This window comes from Triticum urartu, chromosome 4 (assembly GCF_003073215.2).
Source record: "Triticum urartu cultivar G1812 chromosome 4, Tu2.1, whole genome shotgun sequence".
NCBI classification, from domain to species: Eukaryota; Viridiplantae; Streptophyta; class Magnoliopsida; order Poales; family Poaceae; genus Triticum; species Triticum urartu.
The window spans coordinates 494,996,445-495,001,783 of NC_053025.1; positions in this window are offsets into that span (position 1 = coordinate 494,996,445).

Consider the following 5,339-nt stretch of genomic DNA (forward strand, 5'->3'; position numbering starts at 1 on the left):
CCGGACTAACGCTGTTTTCAGCGGAATTGCCATGATGTTGTTTTATGTGCAGAAAACAAAAGTTCTCAGAATGACCTGAAACTCCACGGAATACCTTACAATAAATAATAAAAAATCCTCGCCAAAGATGAAGACTAGGGGGCCCACACCCTTCTCACGAGGGTGGGGGGCGCCCCCCCCCTAGGGCGCGCCCCCTACCTCGTGGGCCCCCTGTTGCGTCTCCGACTCCAACTCCACCTCCATATATTGAGTTTCGGGGAGAAAAAATAGGAGAGAAGATTTCATCACATTTTACGATACGGAGCCGCCGCCAAGCCCTAAAACCTCTCGAGAGGGCTGATCTGGAGTCCGTTCGAGGCTCCGGAGAGGGGGATTCGTCGCCGTCGTCATCATCAACCATCCTCCATCACCAATTTCATGATGCTCACCGCTGTGCGTGAGTAATTCCATCGTAGGCTTGCTGGACGGTGATGGGTTGGATGAGATTTATCATGTAATCGAGTTAGTTTTGTTAGGGTTTGATCCCTAGTATCCACTATGTTCTGAGATTGATGTTGCTATGACTTTGCTATGCTTAATGCTTGTCACTAGGGCCCGAGTGCCCTGATTTCAGATCTGAACCTATTATGTTTTCATCAATATATGAGAGTTCATGATCCTATCTTGCAAGTCTATAGTCACCTATTATGTGTTATGATCCGTTAACCCCGAAGTGACAATAATCGGGATACTTACCGGTGATGACCGTAGTTTGAGGAGTTCATGTATTCACTATGTGCTAATGCTTTGTTCCGGTTCTTTATTAAAAGGAGGCCTTAATATCTCTTAGTTTCCATTAGGACCCCGCTGCCACGGGAGGGTAGGACAAAAGATGTCATGCAAGTTCTTTTCCATAAGCACGTATGACTATATTCGGAATACATGCCTACATTACATTGATGAACTGGAGCTAGTTCTGTGTCACCCTAGGTTATGACTGTTACATGATGAACCACATCCGACATAATTATCCATCATTGATCCGATGCCTATGAGCTTTCCATATACTGGTTTACACTTATTTACTTTCCCATTGCTATTATTACAATCACTACAAGATACCAAAAACATTACTTTGCTTTCGTTACTCTTTTGTTGCCATTACCATCACTATCATATTACTTTGCTACTAAACACTTTGTTGCAGATATTAAGTTTCCAGGTGTGGTTGAATTAACAACTCAGCTGCTAATACTTGAGAATATTCTTTGGCTCCCCTTGTGTCGAATCAATAAATTTGGGTTGAATACTCTACCCTCGAAGCTGTTGCGATCCCCTATACTTGTGGGTTATTAGTCAGCTGTGGTCGTGGCAACGTTGGAGATGCCCTTTGCTCACATGCGATCCCCGCATGTCATTGAAAAAGCAAGACGACCCGGCATGGTCTCAGGTCCTGAGGATGCAGTTGGCCGCGCTACACCACTCTGCGGACGCGTCCCGGCGCCCCGTGCATCCTCGACGAGCCGGGTGTTGAGGTGTGTTTGGATTGTGGCCAAAGTGCACCTTACCAAAATCTTGGTCATGACCCAAAGATTGGTCTTTGTTTGGATGGTTGCCATTTTTTGGCATGCTAATGAACTCTAGCCAACTCTAGTTCATTTTTCTTGCCAATGTCAGCCAAATCATGGGCAACCAAAACCTCAACCAAAATTTTGGCTACCCAATGCTTTGATGGGGCAACCTTGGGCACAAACCAAACATACTGTTGGTCGTGCCACCGCATGATGTCTACTACACAACGTTCTTCTTGTAGATGTTGTTGGGCCTCCAAGTGCAGAGGTTTGTAGGACAGTAGCAAATTTCCCTCAAGTGGATGACCTAAGGTTTATCAATCTGTAGGAGGCGTAGGATGAAGATGGTCTCTCTCAAGCAACCCTGCAACCAAATAACAAAGAGTCTCTTGTGTCCCCAACAAACCCAATACAATGGTATATTGTATAGGTGCACTAGTTCGGCGAAGAGATGGTGATACAAGTGGTATATGGATAGTAGATAAAGGTTTTTGTAATCTGAAATTATAAAAACAGCAAGGTAATGAATGATAAAAGTGAGCGTAAACGGTATTGCAATGTGTGGAAATAAGGCCTAGGGTTCATACTTTCACTAGTGTAAGTTCTCTCAACAATGATAACATAATTGGATCATATAATTATCCCTTGACATGCCACAAAGAGTCACTCCAAAGTCACTAATAGCGGAGAACAAACGAAGAGATTATGGTAGGGTATGAAACCACCTCAAAGTTATTCTTTCCAATCAATCTTTTGGGCTATTCCTATAAGTGTCACAAATATCCCTAGAGTTCGTACTAGAATAACACCTTAAGACACAAATCAATCAAAACCCTAATGTCACCTAGATACTCCAATGTCACCTCAAGTATCCGTGGGTATGATTATATGTTATGCGTCACACAATCTCAGATTCATCTATTCAACCAACATAAAGGACCTCAAAGAGTGCCCCAAAGTTCTACCGGAGAATCACGACGAAAACGTGTGCCAACCCCTATGCATAGGTTCATGGGCGGAACCCGCAAGTTGATCACCAAAACATACATCAAGTGAATCACATGATATCCCATTGTCACCACAGATATCCACGGCAAGACATACATCAAGTGTTCTCAAATCTTTAAAGACTCAATTCGATAAGATTACTTCAAAGGGGAAACTCAATTCATTACAAGAGAGTATAGGGGGGAAGAAACATCATAGGATCCAAATATAATAGCAAAGCTCGCGATACATCAAGATCGTATCACCTCAAGAACACGAGAGAGAGAGAGAGATCAAACACATAGCTACTGGTACATACCCTCAGCCCCGAGGGAGAACTACTCCCTCCTCGTCATGGAGATCACCGGGATGATGAAGATGGCCACGGAGAGGGATTCCCCCTCCAGCAGGGTGCCGGAACGGGTCTAGATTGGTTTTCGGTGGCTATGGAGGCTTCTGGTGGCGGAACTCCCGATCTATTGTCCGTTCTAGAAGTTTTACGATACGTAGGTTATATGGGTGAAAGGAGTACGTTGGTGGACCGAAGGGGGGGCACGAGGCAGTGGGGCACGCCCCAGGGGGGTGGGCGCGCCCCCTACCCTCGTGAGCACCTCCTTCATCTTCTGACATAGGGTCCAAGTCTATCCGGTAGGTTTCCTTCCAAAAATAACTTCTCGAGTTGATTTCGTTCCGTTTCGACTCCGTTTGATATTCCTTTTTCTTCGAAACACTGAAATAGGCATAAAACAGTAAATCTGGGCTGGGCCTCCGGTTAATAGGTTAGTCCCAAAAATAATATAAAAGTGGAAAATAAAGCCCAATATTGCCCAAAACAGTAAATAATATAGCATGGAGCAATCAAAAATTATAGATACGTTATCAGCATCCCCAAGCTTAATTCCTGCTCGTCCTCGAGTAGGTAAATGATAAAAACGGAATTTTTGATGCGGAGTGCTACTTGGCATAATTTCAATGTAATTCTTCTTAATTGTGGCATGAATATTCATATCCATTAGATTCAAGACAAAAGTTTAATATTGACATAAAAACAATAATACTTCAAGCATACTAACTAGGCAATTATGTTTTCTCAAAATAACATGGCCAAAGAAAGCTATCCCTACAAAATCATATAGTCTAGCTATGCTCTATCTTCACCACACAAAATATTTAAATCATGCACAACCCCGATGACAAGCCAAGCAATTGTTTCATACTTTTGATGTTCTCAAACTTTTTCAATCTTCTCACAATACATGAGCGTGAGCCATGAATATAGCACTATAGGTGGAATAAAATGGTGGTTGTGGAGAAGACAAAAAGGGAGAAGATAGTCTCACATCAACTAGGCGTATCAACGGGCTATGGAGATGCCCATCAATAGATATCAATGTGAGTGAGTAGGGATTGCCATGCAACAGATGCACTAGAGCTATAAGTGTATGAAAGCTCAAAAAGAAACTAAGTGGGCGTGCATCCAACTTGCTTGCTCACGGAGACCTAGGGCATTTTGAGGAAGCCCATCATTGGAATATACAAGCCAAGTTCTGTAAAGAAAGATTCCCACTAGTATATGAAAGTGACAACATAGGAGACTCTCTATCATGAAGATCATGGTGCTATTTTGAAGCACAAGTGTGGTAAAAGGATAGTAGCATTGCCCCTTCTCTCTTTTTCTCTCATTTTTTTATTTTTTTATTTGGGCCTTCTCTTTTTTATGGCCTATTTTATCTTTTTTTATTTGGGCTTCTTTGGCCTCTTTTATTTATTTATTTTTGTCCGGAGTCTCATCCCAACTTATGGGGGAATCATAGTCTCCATCATCCTTTCCTCACTGGGACAATGCTCTAATAATGATGATCATCACACTTTTATTTACTTACAACTCGATACTTAGAAAAAGATATGACTCTATATGAATGCCTCCGGCGGTGTACCGGGATATGCAATGATTCATGAGTGACATGTATGAAAGAATTATGAATGGTGGCTTTGCCACAAATACGATGTCAACTACATGATCATGCTAAGCAATATGACAATGATGGAGTGTGTCATAAACGGAACGGTGGAAAGTTGCATGGCAATATATCTCGGAATGGCTATGGAAATGCCACAATAGGTAGGTATGGTGTCTGTTTTGAGGAAGGTATATGGTGGGTTCATGGTACCGGCGAAAGTTGCGCGGTACTAGAGAGGCTAGCAATGGTGGAAGGGTGAGAGTGCATATAATCCTTGGACTCAACATTAGTCATAAAGAACTCACATACTTATTGCAAAAATCTATTAGTTATCGAAACAACGTACTACGCGCATGCTCCTAGGGGGATAGATTGGTAGGAAAAGACCATCGCCCGTCCCCGACCGCCACTCATAAGGAAGACAATCAATAAATAAATCATGCTCCGACTTCATCACATAACGGTTCACCATACGTGCATGCTACGGGAATCACAAACTTCAACACAAGTATTTCTCAAATTCATAACCACTCAACTATCATGACTCTAATATCACCATCTCCATATCTCAAAACAATCATCAAGCATCAAACTTCTCTTAGTATTCAACACACTCATAAGAAATTTTTACTAATCTTGAATACCTAGCATATTAGGATTTTAAGCAAATTACCATGCTATTTAAGACTCTCAAAATAATCTAAGCGAAGCATTAGAGTTCATCTATTTCTTCAAAATAAAACCACCACCATGCTCTAAAAGGATATAAGTGAAGCACTAGAGCAAATGACAAACTACTCCAAAAGATATAAGTGAAGATCAATGAGTAGTCGAATAATTC